The 22,804-nt window shown below is 44.9% G+C and overlaps 1 protein-coding gene across 9 annotated transcripts in view; it reads right to left on the reverse strand.

Annotated features, from left to right (window-relative positions):
• TBC1D16 (TBC1 domain family member 16) overlaps positions 1 to 22,804 on the reverse strand; it is a 98,074-nt gene that overhangs the window by 15,185 nt on the left and 60,085 nt on the right. The gene's annotated exons all lie outside the window — the stretch shown is intronic.

The following is a 22,804-nucleotide window of genomic DNA, read 5'->3' on the forward strand; positions in this document are numbered from 1 at the left end:
CAGGTCATGTGATGATGGCCACACATCACCCTGCCCACACCACCCAGAGGGGGACAGGGGGCATGGGGAAAGTCATTTAAACCTACGCAACAAGCTTAAACACACATACAGGCACGACTGAATATGCCCTGTAAACATCTGTGAATGAAGGCATGTATGAACCCCACTGCACAGTTCTACTTCCACTTGGATGGGAAAGCATTTTCATGATCAAATTCCATTCCACTTCAATAGAGGCAGTAAGTCGTCATCGTCCTGAGAGCCAAGATCACATTGACTGGGGTTCCTCGCTGGGTGACCTTGGCCAAGCCACCAAGCCTCTCTCAGCCTTCGTTTCCCCATAGGTAAAAGGAGGAGAATAACAAGGTTTGGTTTCCCTACAGCATGGGGCTGAGCTTTACTGAAAGTAGCTGTTTTGTGATGATTTTAGATAGCATGGGGCTTCCGCCGTGGTTTAAACCAGCTCATTGTTCTCCTGAAAAGTACTGGTTCAGTTTACGCTTTGGTTAGGAAACATTTGGGTTTTCAGTACTATTAATAACGTCATGAGCATTTATGAAAACACTGACTATGGGCCTGGCCCTGAGCTAATGCTTCTCAGGTGCTTTTATTGCATTTAATCTTCACAAAAATCCTCTGAAATGAATAGTGGTATTACCCCATTATAAAGAAGAGGCAACTGAAGCCCAGAGAGGTTAAGTAACTTGCCCAAGGTCACACAGCTGGCAAGTGGTGGAGCGGAGATTAGAACCCAAGCTTTGTGGCCCATGTTCTCACCAGCATATTGTGCAGCTGTCTGCAGTTCAGCAGGACAACCCCATTTATTCTGTTATTTTTTATGAGTTTGTTACATTCCAAATTGCTAAATATTTTATTATACGGATTCAGCCACATCACAGGTTAAATCCTGTCTCTTGAGATTTTTTCTTCTCTTTTTTCTTTTTTTTTTTTTTTTTTGAGACAGAGTCTCGCTCTGTCACCCAGGCTGGAGTGCAGTGGCGCAATCTCGGCTCACTTCAACCTCTGCTTTCCAGGTTCAAGTGATTCTCCTGCCTCAGCCTCCCGAGTAGCTGGGATTACAGGCGTCTGCCACCATAACTGGCTAATTTTATATTTTTAGTACAGACGGGGTTTCACCATGTTGACCAGGCTTGTCTTGACCGCCTGACATCAGGTGATCTGCCCACCTCGGCCTCCCAGAGTGCTGGGATTACAGGCGTGAGCCATCGTGCCCAACCCTCTCTTGAGATTTAATAGTAATGTTTAGCAAATGCCTGCTAAAATAAAACCAGAGTAAAGGCAAGACTCAGTTCTGGACCCCAACTGCAGCGTCCCACAGAGACTCAGCTGTATTCACTGCTCCTGCTTCCTGTTTGAGCTCAGAACATAAAGTGTTGGAGGCCATCAATCCAGAGGCACTTCCTCCTCCAAGAAGCACCAGGTCTAAGTAAATAAAGCTCCTTTGGAGGGTTCCAGCACAATCCCTCCCCACTTGGAACTTCAAAGAGAGAAACCTGACTGGCCTTTCTAGAACCCTCTACTGCGTCAGGCATAGCCCTGCGCCTGGCGAGTGGAAGGCGGCCTTTCTTCCTCACCTGCCTAAGGAAGTCAGCTGAACAGGCCCTCCCACTGCTGGGGTCCCTGGGCTCTCAAGGAAACGGAGTCAGGTAAAACCAGATCAGAGATGGGCACATGGGCCCATCACCCGAACTGCCGTGGCTGTGCCATGGACAGGCCCAGAAGGCCGAGGGCTCCCGAAATCTTCTCAAGCTGACCTCTGACCCTGTGGGAACTGTGCTTCGGAATCGTTGCTCACAACACAGGGCAGGTCTCGGGTCTGAGGCCCCACCGCACCCATGGGTGCCCCCTTTCATCATCTGCTCCCTGAACCGCGGGGCTGCTGTGGCTGGGAGAGCTGCTGCCCCGCGTGCTGCCCGCCGGCCTGACCCACCGGGTGGGGCCATTAGAGGGTGGTATCCTTCCCGGCCTCCTCCCCCAGCCTTCTTACCACACCCAACGGCAGAATCCCCTGAACCTGTGCGTCCCTCCCAGCACACTGTGTCCCCCTCACCGTACGGGGCAGGCCAAGGTTCCCAGAAACCAGAGAGAACACAGACTCGCTTTGGCAGTCACGGGTGGAAGGCCCTCTTCCCTGCTGCTGTGGCCAGAGAAGACTGGTCCCCTGGAGGGCCAGAGCCAATTTCAAATCAGACAAGAGTCCCGGACACAGGGGCCACCGCACACCTCTCCCAGCAACATGCCTCCGGGCAGAAGTTGGCTTAAACCCTCTCACAACCCCTTAGGGGCAAATTATTTGCACTAATTAATTGATTGATTCATTAATTCAAGACACTGTGCTTGGGACCTACAGCTGGGTTCCATAGGCTCCAACTAGAGCGAAGGTGATGGAGACCTCAGTTCGCTTTAATTGGGGTATGTCTGGCAGGTACCCTGTGTGGTCATGGAGGACGAGGTCTGGTGCCCCTCAAGGCTGCTGTGGAGTGGGGGTTGCATTGTGTCTCTTCATCTTCAGCTCCTGGCCCTGGCTTGGCACAGAACACACAGCCATTTAATAGTCATGCCTGAAGTGAAAATGTAAAGTGTCTGGGAATTTTGAAGTCATAGAAAAAAAATGTTTAAAGAAAATAAACTACAGGGAAAATGAAATACGTAAAGTGTTTTATTTTTGCTTATCTTTCTACACACGTAAAGCAATTTGGTTTTAAGAATATTCATATATGCTGCAAATAATTTAGCTTGTTCATAAAATTATGTGATGCATTAAAACCGACAGGATAGGTTTTGCAGGCAATAACTCCCAAGATGCTATTACGTTAAAAATATCTCATACATAAAACTAGAAGATGCTAAACTTTAAGAAATGTAGCAGTTCTTCATTTCTATCATTTTCTGAAGACCACCAAAATGTAAAAGCAATAATGAAAAAAAGTCAGCAATATCACTGGAAAACACAAAAACTGGGTTCTCTCTCCACCACAGTAAATTACGCCACGTCAGACACAGAGATAGAGATTTGAAATGGCCTCAAATTCTTCACAGCTCATCTTATCAAGGATAGCACCTGTCTCTCCACCCCTGAATCTAGGTGGGCCTTTTTTGACCAATAGTATGTAGCAAACATGATGTTAGGCGAGTTCTGGGGCCTGGGCAGCCCCTCACTCTCCCTCTTGGCACAGGCAAGACAGACAGACAAGAGTTCATGAGAGACACACGCAACTGGCAGTCAGCACCGGAGCCCCGACACCTGTCAACAGAGGCCACTCCAGACCCTCCACCCAACCAAGCCTCCTGGTGGCTACAGTGACCTGAGTGAACTCCAGGGAGCCCAGCAGACCAGCCTGTCCCAGCCCAGCCCAAACCAAAGCCCTGTGAGCAAAGAAGCGGTTTTTTGTTTGTTTGTTTTTTAAAGACAAGGTCTCTCTCTATGCCCCTGGCTGAAGTGCGGTGGCACAAACACAACTCACTGCAGCCTCAACCTCCCAGGCTCAAGCGATCCTCCAGCCTCAGCCTCCCAAGTAGCTGGGACTACCGGCACTCACCACCACACTCGGCTAATTTTTGTATTTTTTATAGAGACGGGGTTTTGCCATGTTGCCCAGGCTGGTCTCAAACTCCTGAGTTCAAGCAATCCGTCTGCCTTGGCCTCCCAAAGTGCTGGGACTACAGGTGTGAGCCCCGGCACCGGGCCTGGTGGTTGCTTTAAGTTGCTAAGTTTGAGGGTGATTTGTTCCACAGCAATAGATTACTGACACACGCAGGACAGGCCAGCTCTCAGAAAAAGCTCTCAGAAAAAGCGGGGGAGGAAGAAACCTTCAAACATACTGAGCTGTGGTTCTCAAGGTTAGAGACACCAGGGCCAGATTTTAGCATTATTTAAAATACCTAAACTGCTAACTTTCCTCTTGCTTTTCTTTGTCCTGAGCCTTTTGAGTTTGCTGAACAAAAAGTCGATGGGAACCCAGCTGTAGGTCCCAAGCACAGTGTCCTGAATTAATGAATCAATCAATTAATTAATGCAAATAATTTGCCCCTAAGGGGTTGTGAGAGGGTTTAAGCCAACTTCTGCCCGGAGGCACGTTGCTGGGGGAGGTGTGCGGTGGCCCCTGTATCTGGGACTCTTGCCTGGATAGAAATTGGCGCTGACCCTCCAGGGGACCAGCCTTCTCCGGCCACAGCAGCAGGGAGGGGGCCTTCCACCGGTGACTGCCAAAGCGAGTCTGTGTTCTGTCTGGTTTCTGGAAATTTTGGCGTGCCCCGTTCAGTGAGCGGGACACAGTATGCTGGGAGGGACTTGTAGGTATTGGAGGAGTGGGCAGGGTGTGCTTGGTGTGCTGGGTTGGGAGAGGAGGCTGTGATGGGAGAGGAGGCTGTGATGGGAGAGGAGGCTGGAAAGAATGACACCCTTTGGTGGTTCCCCATAATTGCCAAAACCTGGAAACCACCAAGATGTCCTTTGGTGGTGAATGGATAAATAAGTTTAAATAACTGTGGTACAGCCAGACGAGGGAATATATTACTCATCATTAAAAAGAAATGAGCTGTCGAGCTGTGAGACAACACGGAGGGAGCTTCGACGGATCTTACGAAGGGGTTTACTAAGCGAAGGGACCCAGTGTGACGAGGCTGCACCCTGTGGGATTTCAATTCTAGGACACTCTGGAAAAGGCAAAACCATGGAGACAGTGACAAGATCAGTGGTTGCCAGGAGCTGGTGGGGAGGTAGGAAGGTGAAGCACGGAGAACTTTTAGGGCAGTGACACACCGGTATGACACCAGAGTGGTCACGGTGACATGTGTCATTATACATTTGTCCAGACCCATAGGACGTACAAGATGGAGTGTGAATGTCGACATAAACTATGGACTCTGGGTGACAATGACGTATGGGCTTGTGAGTTGTAACACGAGTCCCACTCGGGTGGGGGAGGCTGTGCGTGTTGGGGGAGGGGGTGGATGAGAATTCTCTGTACTCTTCACTCAATTTTGCTGTGAATCTAAAACAGTTCCAAAAAATAAAATCTATTTGAAAAAAACCCCCAACAAAACAAAATGAATAGCCAAAGAAACTGGGACATACATATGATAAAGATTAACATCTTTAATATGCAAAAAAGTATTTAAATTAAAAAGAAAAATATAAATGCCCAACAGAAAACTGGCAAAAGGAAAATAAAAAATTTAGTACAGAATAAATACAAATAATGAATAAAATTTCCAGGCCCAGGGTAATGCAATAAATGGAAATATAAACAGGATAGCATGGTGGGGGGCTGGTTTATGAAATTGGAATCAATTAACAAATTATAAAATCTAGTGTGGTAAAGGATTTGGGGAAACAGACATTCTCGTTCAGCTCAGGGGGAGGAAGAATAGAAACTGACCAATTTTTTTTTTTTTTTCTGAGATGAAGTTTTTTGCTCTTGTTGCCCAGGCTGAAGTGCAATGGCACGATCTTGGTTCACTGCAAACTTCGCCTCACGGGTTCAAGCGATTCTCCTGCCTCAGTCTCCCAAGTAGCTGGGACTGCAGGCGCCTGCCCCCATGCCTGGCTAATTTTTGTATTTTTAGTAGAGATGGGGTTTTGCTGTGTTGGTCAGGCTCATCTGGAACTCCTGACCTTGTGATCCACCTGCCTCAGCCTCCCAAAGTGCTGGGATCACAGGTGTGAGCCACCATGCCCGGCCCTGACCAAATATTTCTGAATGGCAATTTGGAAACAAGATGCCAAAGGCTTAAAAATGCTGATCCATTTTGACTTGTCACTTTCATTTCTAGGAACAAATCCTAAGGAAATAGCCAGAGGTTCCCACAATAAAGGCATACATGCATAGATGCAGAAAAGCATTTGACAAAAATTGAATGTTCATTTATGACAAAACTGTCTACAAACTAGGAATGGAAGAGAAGCTCCTCAAACTGATAAAGGCACCCACGGATATTCCACCGTTAGCATCATACTTAATGGTGAAAGATGGAATTTTTTTCCCCAAGAGCAGGAACAAGGTAAGAATGCCTGCTCCCACCACTTCTAGTCCATGTTCTCACAGAGGCCCCGGCCTCTGCATCAGACAAGAAAAGGAAATACAATGCATAAAGACCGGAAAAGAAGGAATAAAACTGTCCCTGTTTTCAGCTGATACAACTGTTCACCTGAACAGCCTCCTGGAATTTAGAAAACAATCTTTAAAACTAATAACTGAATTTCACAAAATTGCAAGATAAAAAGTTAATAGAGAAAAATTAATTGTATTCTTAAACAGTAGCAATGCACAATTGGAACATGAAATAAATAAAACATTAAATTTACAGTAGCAAAAAAATCCCCATATGAAACCCTTAGGAATAAGCCTGACAAAAGACATTCAAGAACGTCATACTGAAAAACACAAAAATTGCTGAGATAAGTCAAATAGGATCTTAGGAAATGGAGAGAAGCACCATGTCCATGGAATAAAACAGTCAACATGGTTAAGACGACAATCTTGCCAGACTGACCTATAGATTCAACACAAGCCCAATCAAAATTCCAACAGGAAGTTTTACTAAAATTGATAAGCTGACCCCAAAATTTTGAGCTCGTATAACCGGAGCGACTATAAAAAAGAAGCACAAAGTTGGAGGATTCATCTGATTTTGAGACCTACATAGCTATCATCAAGACAGTTTGGTATTGGTGAAAAGATAACTATGGTGAAATAGGCAAATAATCAGTGGAACATAACAGAGTCCGAAAATATCAATTGATTATTTACAAAAGTGCAAAGACAATTCAGGGGAGAAGGATGGCTTTTCATCAAACAATACTGGATCAACAGGATATCTGCATGAAAAAAATTGACATCAACTCTTTTCTCCCATCACTCCCCCAAATTAACTTAAAACGGATCACAGACCTAGATGTGAAACCTAAAACAGGAAACTTCCAGAAGAATGTGTAAGAGAAAACCTGTGTAACCTTAGAATAGGCCCAGGTTTCTTAGATAGAACACAAAGAACACAAACTGTAAAGGAAATAATAAATTGGAAAATTAAAGACTTTTTTTTCATCAAAATACTCCATTAAAGGAAACAAAAATGCAAGTCACAGACTGGGAGAAAATATTCACAAAACATATAGTCAATAAAAAACTTGTATCCAGAGTATGTATAAGAAACTCTTAAAATACAACAGTATTGTTAGACAAAGGTTTCTTAGACCAGACACCAACATACGACCATAAGTGGAAAAAAAAAATTAATCTTCATTAAAATGAAAACCTTCTACTCTCTAAGAGATATTATTAAGAAAATAAAAAAGATAAGCCACAGACTGGGAAAAAGATATTTGCCAAATGCTTATATGATAAAGGGTTCATCATATAAATCCGTAATATGCTTTAAATCATCATTCTATACAGAATATAGAAAAGGTCCTCAAAACTTAGTAATAAGACAACACAATCCAAAAATGGGCAAAATATTTGAAAAGACATTTCACCAAAGAGGATATTCAGATGGCCAAAAAGCATATGAAAAGGTGCTCAACATCATTCATTATTAGAGAAACGCAAATAGAAACCTCAATGCAATCTAAAGGAACATGACGTGATCCGCCACGCATCTATTGGAATGACTGAAAAACAAATTAACGAGGCCGTGAGCAAGGCAGCTCAAGTTTGTAATCCCAGCACTTTGGGAAGCCGAGGCGGGCAGGTGACCTGAGCTCAGGTGTTCAAGACCAGCCTGGGCAACATGGTGAAATCCTGTTTCTGCTAAAAATACAAAAAATTAGCGGGCGTGGTGGCGCACCCCTGTAATCCCAGCTACTCTGGAGGCTGAGGCAGGAGAATCGCTTGAACCCCGGAGGCGAGGTTGCAGTGAGCCGACATCATGCCACTGCACTTCAGCCCGAGTGACAGAGTGAGACTCTCAAAAAAACCCCACAAAACAAAAAAACAAAAAAACAAAAAAAACCCAAAGGAATGAAACTGAACTGAGTGCTGGCCAGGAGGCGAGAGTAACGGAGCTCCCCTACCACGTGACGGGAAGTTAAATGATAGAACCTTTCTGGAAAACTGTTTGGCAGTGTCTTATAAAGTCAAACACACCCCTACCATATGACTCAGCAATCCCCCCCAGGTGTTTACCCAAAATACATGGAAAATGTTCACACGAAATCTGTGTGTGAATGTTTATAGCAGTTTTATTCATCATTGCAAAAAACAAGAAACAACACAAACGTCTTTCAACTGGTGAATGGCTAAACAATGGTACATCTGAACAAGGGAATACATATGCCTCAGCAATAAAAAGGAACAAACTGCTGCTATGCATGATGACATGGAGGCATCTCAGATGTATTAAGTGAAAGAAGCCAGACACAAAAAGCTACATGAGAAGATACCCAGCATCCTTTGTAGTCAGGGAAATGCAAATTAAAACTACAATGAGATACTCTTACTCACCTATTACAATGGCTACAGTGGACAAGACTGATTATAGCAAGTGTTGCTGAGGACATGGAGGAAGTGGAACTCTCACGAACTGCTGGTGGGAATGCAACATGGCACAATCACTTTAGGAAAACAGCTCAGCAATATCTTAAAAATTAAACACATGCCTGTTTCCAGTTATTCCATTCCCAAGTATTTACCAAGAGAAAAACGTTATGTCCACATGCAAAGACTTGCACATAAATGTTTGTAACAGCATTATCTAAAATAGCTAAGAACTGGCCGGGCACAGTGGCTCATGCCTGTAATCCCAGCACTTTGGGAGGCCAAGGCCAGTGGATCACCTGAGGTCCGGAGTTTGAGACCAGCGTGACCAACATGGTAAAATGCTATATCTACCAAAAATACAAAAAATTATCCAGGCCTGGTGGCAGGCACCTGTAATTCCAGCTACTCAGGAGGCTGAGGCAGGAGAATTGCTTGAACCCTGGAGGTGGAGGTTGAAGTGAGCCAAGATCACATGACTGCACTCCAGCCTAGGCAAGAAGAGTAAAACTCCATCTCAAAAAATTAAAATTAAAATTAAAATTAACAATAAAATAACAAAATAAAATAGCTAAGAACTGAAAACCACCCAGGGTTTATCAACAGCCAACGCAGTGATGAATTGTGGTCTGTACATACCATGGCATACTACTCAGCAGTAACACACAACAACGTTGACACAAGAAAAAATTATTACGCTGACTGAAAGAAGCAGGATGAAAAACAAGCATGTACTGTGTGATCCCATTTACGTAAAATTCTAGGAAAGGCAAACGAATCTAGAGTGATGCAAAGCAGATGTAACTTTTTTCCTTTTTCCTATTATTTTATTGTGTTAAAATATACCCATCATCAAATTTACCATCTCAACCTCTTTTATTTTTTGAGACAGAGTCGTCTCACTCTGTTGCCCAGGCTGGAGTGCAGTGGCAAGATCTCAGCTCACTGCAACCTCCGCCTCCTGGGCTCAAGCAATTCTCCTGCCTCAGCCTCCCAAGTAGCTGGGATTATAGGCATGCACCACCATGTCCAGCTAATTCTTGTATTTTTAGTAGAGATGGGGTTTCATCATGTTGGCCAGGCTGGTCTCGATCTCCCGACCTCAGGTGATCCACCCGCCTCAGCCATCCAAAGTGCTGGGACTACAGGCATGAGCCACCATGCCTGGTGCCATCTCAACCATTTTTTTAATGTACAGTTCAGTGGTATTAAATACATTTCTAACGTTGTGCAATGATCATCACTTTCCATTTCCAGAACTCTTTTCATCTTGTAAAACTAAAGCTCTATACCTATTAAACAGCAGCTTCCAGGCCAGACATGGTGGCTCACACCTGCAATCCCAGCACACTGGGAGGCTGAGGTGGGCGGGTCACTTGAGGTCAGGAGTTTGTGACCAGCCTGACCATTATGATGAAATCCCATCTCTACTAAAAATACAAAAATTCACGGTGGCTCATGCCTGTAATCCCAGCACTTTGAGAGGCTGAGAGGCAGGCAGATCACCTGAGGTCAGGAGTTCAAGACCAGCCTGACCAATATGATGAAACCCCATCTCTACTAAAAATACAGAAATTAGCCAGGTGTGGTGTCATGAGCCTGTAATCCCAGCTGCATGGGAGGCTGAGATAGAAGAATCGCTTGAACCCAGGAGGCAGAGTTTGTAGTGAGCCGAGATCGCACCATTGCACTCCAGCCTGGGCAACAAGAGCAAAATTCCGTCTCAAAAAAAAAAAAAAAAAAAAAAAAAAACCAGGCATGGTGGTGAGCGCCTGTAATCCCAGCTACTTGGGGAAGACTGAGGCAGGAGAAGTGCTTGAACCCAGGAGTTGGAGGTTGCCATGAGCCGAGATCATGCCACTGTACTGCAGCCTGGGTGAAAAAAAAAAAAAAAAGCCCATTAACTTCCCATTGCCGCCCTCACACGCCAAGCAACATCAACTGTCTGTCTCAGTGAATCTGACTACTCTTAGCACCTAATCTCAGTGAAATTATACAATATTGTCTTTTTGTGACTGGCTTATGTCACTTAGCACAATGCCCTCCGGGTTCATCCATGCTGTAGCGTGGGTCAGAATTGCCTTCCCTTTTTTTTTTCCTTTTTTTTTTTTTGAGATGGAGTCTCACTCTGTCACCCAGGCTGGAGTACAGTGGCGCAGTCTCGGCTCACTGCAATATCCACCTCCAGGGTTCACGCCATTCTGCCTCAGCCTCCCAAGTAGCTGGGACTACAGGCACCCACCACCACACCTGGCTAATTTTTTGTATTTTTAGTAGAGATGGGGTTTCACCGTGTTAGCCAGGTTGGTCTCGATCTCCTGACCTCATGATCCACCCGCCTCGGCCTTCCAAAGTGCCGGGATTACAGCCGTGAGTCACCGCACCTGGCCTCCTTCCCTTTTATGGCTGAATAATATTCCATTGCACGGATGGACCACATTTTGTTTATCGTTTCATCCACCAATTGATGGGTTGCTCCATGTTCTTGTTGTGAATAATGCTGTGAAGCCATGGTGACCAGATATCTGTGTCCCTGCTTTCAGTTCTTTCGGGTATATACCCAGAAATGGAATTGCTGGATGATATGGTCATTCTATTTTTAATTTTTTGAGGAACTGCCATGCTGTTTTCCACAGCAGCTGTACCGCCTGAGATTCCCGCCAGCAATGCACAGGGACTTCAATTTCTCCACATCCTCACCGACACTTGTTACTTTTTATTTTTTGATAGTAGCCATCCTTATGGGTGGGAGGTTGTATTCATTGGAGTTTTGATTTTGCATTTCCCTGATGATTAATGATATTGAGTACCTTCATGTGCTTACCGGGCATCTGTGCATCTTCTTTAGAGATACGTCTTTTCGAATCCTTTGACCATTTTTGAATTGGGTTGTTTGGGGTTTGATTTTGTTTGTTTGGTTGGTTGGTTGGTTGTTTTTTGTGTTTGTCTGTTTTGGAGACAGAGTCTTGCTCTGTCATCCAGGCTGGAGTACAGTGGCATGATCTCGGCTCAAGGCAACTTCTGCTTTCCAGGTTCAAGCTATTCTCCTGCCTCAGCCTCCCAAGTAGCTGGGATTACAGACGTACCCCACCGTGCCCAGCTAAGTTTTGTATATTTGGTAGGGACGGGGTTTCACCATGTTGGCCAGGCTGGTCTCGAACTCCTGACCTTAGGTGATTTTGCCTACCTCGACCTCCCAAAGTGCTGGGATTACAGACGTGGGCCACCATGTCCAGCCAGTTATTGTTTTTTTTTTTTTTTTTTATTGTTGTTGAGTTTTAGGAGTTCTCTACATATCCTGGACAATTATTCCTTATTAAACATATATGACCTGCAAATATTTTCCCACATTCTGTGGGTTGCCTTTATACTCTGCTGATACTATATTTTGATGCACACATTTTTAAATTTTTCATGAGGTCCAGTTTATTTTTTTTATTGCCTGTGCTATTGGTGTCATATCCAAGAAATCATTGCCAAATTGCAGATAAGACATTGGGAGACACGAAGAAACTTCTGGGGGTGATGGATCTGTTCATTATCTTGATTGTGACAATGGCTCCATGAGTGTATATTATATGTGTCCAAACTGATCAAATTGTGCACTTTAAACACGTGTGGTTGATTGTACAATTATACTTCAAGAAAGTTGTAAAAAAACCCACCAATATTCAACTCTCAGTACTATTGCTAAATTTTCAACCATAGGAGAATACTTCAATATATTGTGGCACATTCATATGATGCAACACCATTAAGCAATTATAAAATATTTAATAAAAGTATGTGATGACCAGAGACATCCTCACACTATTATGCTGAATGAAGAAAGGAGGATGCAAAACTATTTAAAAAATGCTATCAATACTGTTTTATATATAATATATATTGACAGGTATATCTATGCAAATGTAGGATTAGAAAATAATACTAAAACTATAATAATGATCATATCTAGATGGCATGTCTATAATATACTTTCATCGCATTAAAAGAATTTTCTAAAAGGCATAATGTATCATTTTGATAATCAGAAATCATAAATTAATTTTCTGTACTAATTTTTTTTTTTTTTTTAGGCGGAGTCTTGCTCTGTCACCCAGGCTGGAGTGCAGTGGCGTGATCTTGGTGGCTCACTGCAGCCTCTGCCTCCCAGGTTCAAGTGATTCTCCTGCCTCAGCCTCCCGAGTAATTGGGATTACAGACATGTGCCACCACGCCTGGCTAATTTTTTTGTAATTTTAGTAGAGACGGAGTTTCACCATGTTGGCCAGGCTGGTCTCAAACTCCTGACCTCAAATGACCCGCCTGCCTTGGCCTCCCAATGTGCTGGGATTACAAGTGTGAGCCACCGCGCCTGGCCTATACTAATTTTTTTAAAAAGAAGCCTGTGTGTCTTTTAATATCATATTTTAAAAAATAATAATTTAGAAAGGAAAAACATGAGACAAAATAACCAATTATCGTCATGGCTACCATTTATTGGAGCTTCCTGTGTGCCAGGAGCTCTCCTAATTGCTATGAAGACTTCCTTATGTAAACCTTGTGGGTGAGACAGCACTAACCCCATTTTATAGCTAAGGAGACCAAGGCCAGGAATCATGTCCTCAGGTTTCAGAATGGCCCACAGCAGGGCAGGATGGACAGTTAGGCGTGGCCGATGGGAAGCTCACGTTCCTGACTCTTTCGGCATATGCCTTCCAGAGACAGCGGTCATAACGACTGGAAAAGAAGACAACACGCTAAAACCAACATCTATGAAAGAATGTCTCTGCAACCATGTCCACTTCTCCCCTTCACCCCTGCTCCTGGCTCAGAAACTATCAACAGTCAGCTTTGTCTGCCAGTCAAACTCCCATCCATAGATGGGTACTGAGCCCGCCCCACACGTTGGCCTGGACGCCTCTTTCCTCATTTTCCCTAGTATGAGTTTCCTAGGGCGGCTGCAGGAGACACCACAGCTGCATGGCTTAAAGCAACACGAATGTGTTCTCTCATACTTCTGGACACCAGAAGCCTGAAGCCAAGGTGCCAGCAGGCCACATTCCCTCTGAAAGTCTAGGAGACTCCTCCCTTGAGTCTCCCCAGCTTCAGGCAGTTCCTGGCATCTGTGGCCTTCCGTGGCTTGCAGCTGTATCACTCCAGTCTCTGCTCCATCATCATGTGGCCTTCTTCCCTCCGTGTATGGGTCTACTGTGTCTCTGTTCTCTCTTCTTAGAAGGACACCACTCACTGGATTAGAGACCACCCTAATCCAGAATGACCTCATCTTGACTAATTGCAAAGACCCTATTTCCAAGTAACATTGCAATCTGCGTTTCCAGGTGGACATGAATTTGAGGGAACACTCTTCAATCCAGTGTGTCCCTTACCATGCCCCCACTAGATCACAGGCAAACATGACAGCTCACTTCCTTTCCATACCCCAGGACCTCCTCTCTCCAGGATTTGCTTACGTGGGTCCCTCTGCTCTGCCTCTCTCTTCTGATTCTTCCCACTCTCCAAGGCCCCGCTCAAACCCTACTTCCTCCAGGTGGCTTCCCTTCAATCCTCAGGGAAACCACTAAGCCAAGTGTCTGAGACATGCAGCAGGTCCAATATATGCTAATTTCCCTTTATCCCCTGGAAAATCCTTAGAAACTTATCAGTCTGTTTTTTTTTTTTTTTTTTTTTTTTTGAGATGGAGCTCTGTGGCCCAGGCTGGAGTGCAGTGGCCGGATCTCAGCTCACCGCAAGCTCCGCCTCCCGGGTTCACGCCATTCTCCTGCCTCAGCCTCCGGAGTAGCTGGGACTACAGGCGCCCGCCACCTCGCCCGGCTAGTTTTTTTTTTGTATTTTTTAGTAGAGACGGGGTTTCACCGGGTTAGCCAGGATGGTCTCCATCTCCTGACCTCGTGATCCGCCCGTCTCGGCCTCCGAAAGTGCTGGGATTACGGGCTTGAGCCACCGCGCCCGGCATCAGTCTTTTTTTTTTAATGTGTTTTGCTTTTGACTTTGTATAAAAGTCATTTGTTGAAACAAAAACCAGACAAAAACATTACAAGAAAATAAAACTTTAGATCCCTTTGAATAGACCCCAAAATCCTCAACAAAATACTAGCAAGCTGAACCCAACTACATGTAAGAAGAGTTACACCATGTGCACCATGACCAAGTGGGGCTCACCTCAGGAATGCATGACTGGTTCAACATATGAAAACAGATCGATGTAAGACACTAGATTAGTAAAATAAAAGACAGGAAACACAAGATCATCTCAAAAGATGCAGAAAGACATTTAACAAATCCAACAGCATTTCAAAATAAAAACATTCACTAAACTAAAAATGGAAAGGAACTTCCTCAGTCTAATAAATGGCATATATGAAAAACCAACAACTTAAAAAAAAAAAGCCCACAAATTTAATTGTGAAAGACTGAAAGCTTTCCCCCATATGACTGGGACCAAGACAAAGATATTCACTCTCACCACTTCTAGTCGACATTGTGCTGGAAGGCCTACCTGGGAAATTAGGCAAGATAAAGAAATAAAAGGCAAAAAGATTTGAAAAATAAAATCTTTAAAAGAAATAAAATTTTAAAAAGGAAAAGGAAGAAGATTGGAAAAAAAAGGAGTAAAACTATATTAACAGATGACATGATCTAGCATATAGAATATCATTAGGAGTCTACACACAAACACACATAGAAAACCCACTAAAACCAATAAAGTCAGTAAGGTTGCATTATATAAGATCAATGTCTAAAAATGAATTGTATTTGTATACACTGGCAATGAACAACACAAAAATAAAATTAATAAAACAATTATCTTCACAACACACATACACACACAAGTACAAGACTTGTGCACTTAGGACTATAAACATTGAAACAAATTAAAGACCTAAATAATTGGAAAGGCATCCCATGTTCATGGATTGGAAGACTTAATATTGCTGTGATGGCAATACTCTCCAAATTGATATGAAGATTCAACAATTCAACACAATTCCTATCAAAATCCCAAATGCCTTTTTTGCAGATATTGACAAGCGGATCCTAAAATTCATATGGAAATACAGGGGACCCAGAATAGCCAAAACAACACTGAAAAATTAGGATTCACACTTCCTAATTTCAAAACTTACTACAAAGCTACAGTAATCAATATGGTGTGATACAGGCATAAGGATAGACATACTGATCAATGGAATAGAATTGAGAGTCCAGAAATAAACCCACACATTTATGGTCAATTGTTTCCAATAAGCTTGGTAAAACAATTCAATTGATAAAAGAAAAATCTTTAAAAAAATTTTTTGAGACATTTTCTCACTCTGTCACTCAGGCTAGAGTGCAGTGGCGAGATCTCGGCTCACTACAACCTCTGCCTCCTGAGTTCAAGCGATTCTCATGCCTCAGCCACCTGAGTAGCTGGGATTACAGGTGTGTGCCACCACACCCAGCTAATTTTTGTATTTTTTGGTAGAGACAGGGTTTCACCATGTTGGCCAGGCTGGTCTCGAACTCCTGAGCTCAAGTGATCTGCCTGCTTCGGCCTCCCAAAGGGATTATAGCCATGCTGGGATTAGAGGCATGAGCTGCTGCACCCAACCGGGTGAAAGAATGGTCTTTTCAGCAAATGGCATGGAGATAACTGGATAGCCACATGCAAAGAATGAAGTCAGACCATAACCTCACACTGTCTACAACAATTAACTTAAAAGGGATCAAAGACGTAAGTGTAAGAGCTAGAATTATAAATCTCTTAGAAGAAAACATAGATACTTTGATATGACACCAAAAAGACAATCAACCAAAGAAAAAAATAGATAAATCTGACTTCATAAAAATTTAAAACTCAACAATATCAAGAGAGTGAAAATACAACTCATAGAATGGGAGGAAAATTGTTTTAAATCATATATCTGACAAGGGACTAGTACCCATATATTTTTAAAAAACACTTAAGATGTAAGAATAAAAAGACAAATGACTCAATTTAACAATGGGCAAAGAATTTAAATAGACATATCTCCAAATGAAGATATAAATGGCCAATAAGCACATGAAAAATTCTGCACATCATTATTCCCTGGAGAAATGCAAATCAAGGCTGAGCATGGTGGCTCACGCCAATAATCCCAGCACTTTGGGAGGCCAAGGTGGGTGGGTCACCTGAGGTTAGGAGTTCGAGACCAGCCTGGCCAACATGGTGAAACCCCATCTCTCTAAAAATACAAAAATGAGCCGGGCATGGTGGTGCACACCTGTAATCCCAGCTACTTGGGAGGCTGAGGCAGGAGAATCTCTTGAACCTGGGAGATGGAGGTTGCAGTGAGCCAAGACTGTGCCACTGCACTCCTGCCTGGGCAACAGAGCAAGAACCTGTCTCAAAACAAACAAACAAAAAGAAATGCAAGTCAAAAACAACGTTGAGGCCGGGCGCGGTGGCTCAAGCCTGTAATCCCAGCACTTTGGGAGGCCAAGGCGGGTGGATCACGAGGTCAGGAGATCGAGACTATCCTGGCTAACACGGTGAAACCCCGTCTCTACTAAAAATACAAAAAACTAGCCGGGCGTGGTGGCGGGCGCCTGTAGTCTCAGCTACTTGGGAGGCTGAGGCGGGAGAATGGCGTGAACCCGGGAGGCGGAGCTTGCAGTGAGCCGAGATCAGGCCACTGCACTCCAGCCTGGGAGCACAGCGAGACTCTGTCTCAAAAAAAAAAAAAAAAACAACGTTGAGATACCACTCCACACCCACTGGGATGGCTGCAATTAAAAAATGGGAAATACTAAGTGTTGGTGAGGAGCTCCTAAAGAAATATGAACCCTCATTCCATGCTGATGGGAAAATAAAATAGAGTAGCCAATTGTAGATAACAGTTTGGTAGGTCCTCAAAAATTAAACACAGTGTTAACATTTGACCAAGCAATTCCACTCATAGGCATATAGATAATAGAAAATAGGGCCGGGCATGGTGGCTCACACCTGTAATCCCAGCACTTTGGGAGGCCGAGGTAGGCGGATCACTTGAGGTCAGGAGTTTGAGACCAGCCTGCCCAACATGGTGAAACCCCATCTCTACTAAAAATATAAAAATTAGCCAGGTGTGGTGGTGCATGCCTGTAATCCCAGCTATTTGGGAGGCAGGAGAATCGCTTGAACCCAGGAGGTGGAGGTTGTAGTGAGCCAAGATCATACCCTTGCACTCCAGCCTGAGCAACAGAGCGAGACTCCATCACAAAAAAAAAAAAAAAAAAAAAAGAACAGAACAGAAAATAGTTGTCTATATAAAAATGTGTACACAAATGTTCACAGTAGCATTATTCATAATATCCAAAAAGAGAAAAATGTCCATCAACTGATGACTGGATAAACAAACCGTGGCATCCATACAGTGCAATACTGTTCAGCTATAAACAGTAATGAAGTACCGGCCCGTTACAATATGGACGAATCCTGAAAACACGATGCTAAGCGAAAGGAGCCAGTCACAAAAGGCCATATGTTCTATGATTCCATTTATATGAAATATCCAGAATAGGTAAATCCACAGAGACAGAAAGCAGGTTAGTGGTTGCCGGGGCTGAGGAAGGGAGAGCTGGGCTGTGGCTGCTAAGGAGTATGAGGTTTCTTTTTGGGGTGATGAAAATGTTCTGGAATCAGGTTGTGATTACACAGCTTCATGAATGTACTAACTGCCACTGCATTGTACACTTTAAAAGGGTGACTTACATGCTATGTGACTAAAAAGTCACTATGCACCTGCTCTCTCCCGTCTGATTTATCTTGTACATCTCCCACCAAAGGGTCTTGTACAAAGCATGGCCTGAGAAAATATTTGTTCTGCAATAAAAAGTTCTGGGTGTCCTCCCAGACCTCAACCTGCAGACAACGGGACAAGGTCCCCAACCATGAAGAGCTTCATTGTGGTGGGGAGCCAGGCAGCAAACGGTAAACGGGTCATGGGGTGCTCTAACGGAATGAACACAGGGTGAGAGGTGGAGGGGCTGGGCACGGCCACTCTACAGAGGTGGACTTGGGGGTCCTCAGTGAAGCCTGCAGGAAGGTGAAGAGCTAGCAGAGGGCCCAGGGGAAATGCATGCCTGTAATAAGCTAAGCACATCAGAGAAAGCACCAGTCCTTATACGAGTCCCAGTGCAAAAACAGCACCACCTTGGAAACGGAGATTCAGCCCGATGCAAAAACAGCGCCACGCTCTGGAAGCGGAGGTTCAGTTTGCTCCTCCATTGTTGAGTTTTATGTTCCTCCCAGTGTGAGAATGGAAGTGATCTCATATTGTAAATAATTTTACGTTAATATACACTCCCTGTATTTTTATTTTTTATTTATTTTTTTTGAGATGGAGTCTCTCTGTATTGCCCAGGCTGGAGTGCAGTGGCGCGATCTTGGCTCACTGCATCCTCCACCTCTCCAGTTCAACGCATTCTTGTGCCTCGGCCTCCTGAGTAACTGAGATTACAGGTGTGCACCACCAGGCCTGGCTAATTTTTGTACTTTTAGTAGAGACAGGGTTTCACCATGTTGGCCAGGCTGGTCTCAAACTCCTGGCCTCAGGTGATCCACCCACTTTAGCCTCCCAAAGTGCTGGGATTACAGGCATGAGCTACTATGCCTGGCCTACACTTCCAGTATTTTTTAAGTTGCTTAACATCTGCAAGTAGTAAATAAATTCACGCTGTGGTTAAAAATTTTAAAAAGACAAGCGTGCAGAATCAGCATTGGAAGCCCTGTCCCCCAAGTCATCCTGGTCAGCAGTTGAGTGACTCTTCTTCTAAAGTTCGTTCTGCGGGTTTACAGACACTTGAAGGTATCTTCCCATGTTGCCAGTAGACACCATTTTGGAATAATGGCTTGGGGCAATTAGAAAAGAAGGGTCTTTAATGTATTCTTCAACTTGACTCATAAAAGTAGAGTCAGTCACTCTTCTCTACAACAGTCAACGTCTCTCAAGGAAGACCTGAGGAAGCTGGTGCCCGACCCACCTGGAGACACGGACCTCATAGGAGGTGAGCTGAGGATGCGGTTCATTTTGACACCACTTCGGCTGTGAGATGCTGGGAGGTGTCAGACGGGAGCATCCCACGGGGTGGGGATTGGGGCTCTAGAAGGCTTCCTCGTGGAGTAGGTGGCATGGGGGCTGGCTGTGGGGGTCTTTGTGGGGAAGAAAGAGCCTGAGTGGGTGCAGGGACAAGGAAGGTCCACGGAGAACTGGCCGAAGTGCTCTGAAAATGGCCCTGGCATTGATTTTTAAAAAGGTTGCTCAAACGAACTGAAAGCAGGGACTGGAACAGATATGTGTACCCTGTGTTCACAGCAGCATCATTCATGATGGCCAGAGGCCGAAGCAGTCCAGTGTCCATCAATGGGTGAATGGAGAAAGACAATGTTGTCCCTGCATGCAATGGCAGGTTATTTAGCTATAAAAAGAAGGAAATTCTTTTTTTTTCCCCCTGAGATTGAGTCTTGCTTTGTCGCCCAGGCTGGAGTGCAATAGCGCAATCGTGGCTCACTGCAACCTCCGCCTCCTGGGTTCAAGCGATTCTCCTGCCTCAGCCTCCTGAGTAGCTGGGATTACAGGCGTGTACTACCACGCCTGGCTAATTTTTGTATTTTTAGTAGAGACAGGGTTTCACCATGTTGGCCACGCTGGTCTCAAACTCCTGACCTCGTGATCCACCCTCCTTGGCCTCCCAAAAAAGTGCTGGGATTGCAGGTGTGAGCCACCGCGCCCTGCTAAAAAGGAAGGAGATTCTGACACAGGCTACAGCGTGAATGACGCTTGATATTATGCTAAGTGAAAGAAGTCAGACACAGAAGGTCAAACCCTGCATGATTCCACTCCTATCGGGTCCCCAGAGCAGTCAAACTCAGGGACAGAAAGTAGAATGGAGGCTGCCAGGGGCTTGGGGGAGAGGAGATGGGGAGTTGTTCAACGGGAACAGAGTTTCAGTTTGGGAAGATGAAAAAGTTTCAGAGGTGGAGAGTGTGGTGATGGCTGCATAACAATGTGAATACACTTACTGCCACTCAACTGTGCACTTACAAATGGTGAAGGCTGGGTGCAGTGGCTCACGCCTGTAATTCTAGCACTTTGGGAGGCCAAGGTGGGCGGATTGCCTGAGCTTAGGAGTTCGAGACCAGCCTGGGCAACATGGTGAAATCCCATATCTACTAAAATACAAAAAATTAGCCAGGTATGGTGGTGCCTACCTGTAGTCCCAGCTGCTCAAGAGGCTGAAGTGGGAGAATCACTTGAACACAGGAGGCAGAGGTTGCAGTGAGCCAAGATCACCCCACTACATTCCAGCCTGGGCAACAGAGCGAGACTTCATCACAAAAAACAAAAATGGTTAAAATGGTAAATTTTATGTTATAGTGGCACCCCCTCACCCAAGAGGAGTACAACCCAATACCCTGGTTGGTGCCTGAACCCTTGGATAGTGCCAAACCCTATAAATACTATGTTTTTCCTATACATACACCTATGATAAAGCTTAATCTACAAACTAGGCACAGTAAGAGATGAACAATAATAATAATGAAATAAGTGGCCAGGCGCGGTGGCTCCTGCCTGTAATCCCAGCACTTTGGGAAGCTGAGATGGTTAGATCGCTTGAGCCCAGGAGTTCAAAACCAGCCTGGGTAACACAGAGAGACCCCATCTTTATAAAAAATTAAAACAAAACATTATCCAGGCATGGTGGTGCACTCCATCATTCCAGCTACTTGGGAGGCTGCAGTGAGCCATGATCGCACTACTGCACTCCAGCCTGGGCAAACAGAGCAAGACGCTATCTCAAACAAAAACAAAACCAAAACCCTCCCCAAAAACAATAAACTGTAATAAAAGTTCATTCTTACCATAGGTCTTAGCAACCTCAGCACAGAATTCTGTTCTTTCCTTATTCAGTTGAGAACTTCCGCCTTCTCGCTAAAAGGAAGTGCTTTACGGCTTCTCTTTGGCACATCCAAATTGTCAGTATCACTGCTCTTATGCTGTGGGGCCATTATTCAGTCAAATAAAGGTGACTTGAACACAAGCACTGAGATCCTAGGACAGCCGATCTGATCACCCAGACAGCCGTCAGGATGGAGAGGGAGGGTAGGAGACTTCATCACTCTACCAGAATGGCATGCAATTTAAAGCTCATGAATTGTTTATTTCTGGAATCTTCCCATTTAATTTTTTTTTTTTTTTTTGAGATGGAGTCTCATTCTGTTGCCCAGGCTGGAGTGTGGTGGTGCAATCTCGGTTCACTGCAACTTCTGCCTCCCAGGTTCAAGCGATTCTCCTTGCCTCAGCCTCCCAAGTAGCTGGGATTATAGACATGCCCCACCATGCCTGGCTAATTTTTGTCTTTTTAGTGAAGATGGGGTTTCACCATGTTGCCCAGGCTGGTCTCGAACTCCTGACCTCAGGTGATCCGCCCACCTTGGCCTCCCCAAGTGCTGGGATTACAGGTGTGAGCCACTGTGCCCAGCCCCATTTAATGCTTTTGGATCATGGTTGGCCGAGGATAACCGAAACTGCAAAAAGCAAAGCTGCAGTGAGGGGGGACTATATGTATTTTATTGCAACTAAAAAACAAAAAACAGGTGAATACCATAGAGTTTCTTGGCTTCCTCCACCCTAAAGCACATTCCCTTATCTTCCCTGGCTCTCCCAGGCTCTTCTCAGGCATGGCACCCACATGGTAGGGCTGGCTAACCCTGGGGACCCAGCAAGGGCTGCACCAACCCACAGGTGGGGCTGGCAGGCGGCTCGGTTCACACTCTGGTTTATCTTATGATGCTGAGGAGTTTGCGGAATAGGTTCAGAAACGTTGAAAGAGGGAGAAGCCTGGGCGCCTTGCTTTGAGAGTGGCTTTGTTGCTACCTCCTTGTCAGATTCCTGATTTGGTTTCAGTTCTTGCCTTTGACCTGGGGTTGGGGCCACCCCTGCAGCCACTGCGCCCTCTACAGGTGGGAAGGCCCGAGGAAGAAGCCCTCTGCTGGCCGGGCCGTCCCCACTGCCAGTGGCAGCGACTTGCAAGGCCACAAACACCTGGAACAATCCGCCGGGCTGCGTCCCTCCTCACCCTCCAGCAGGGCGTTGGATTTTGGGACACGGCGGGTTCTGTGTCCTTTTGTTTACTTTTTCCCTTCGCATTTGGTGAACTCCATGTCAGGAAAGCTAGTCTTTGGGGTCCAAGGAAGAGCAAAACAAACCCGATCTCCTGTAATCTACCTGGACTGGAACGCCCGGCTTTGTGCAGCCTCAGCTCTGGCCGACTGGAATTTCTGCCAAGTCCTATTC

This window comes from Papio anubis, chromosome 17, assembly GCF_008728515.1.
Source record: "Papio anubis isolate 15944 chromosome 17, Panubis1.0, whole genome shotgun sequence".
In the NCBI taxonomy this organism is placed as follows: domain Eukaryota; kingdom Metazoa; phylum Chordata; class Mammalia; order Primates; family Cercopithecidae; genus Papio; species Papio anubis.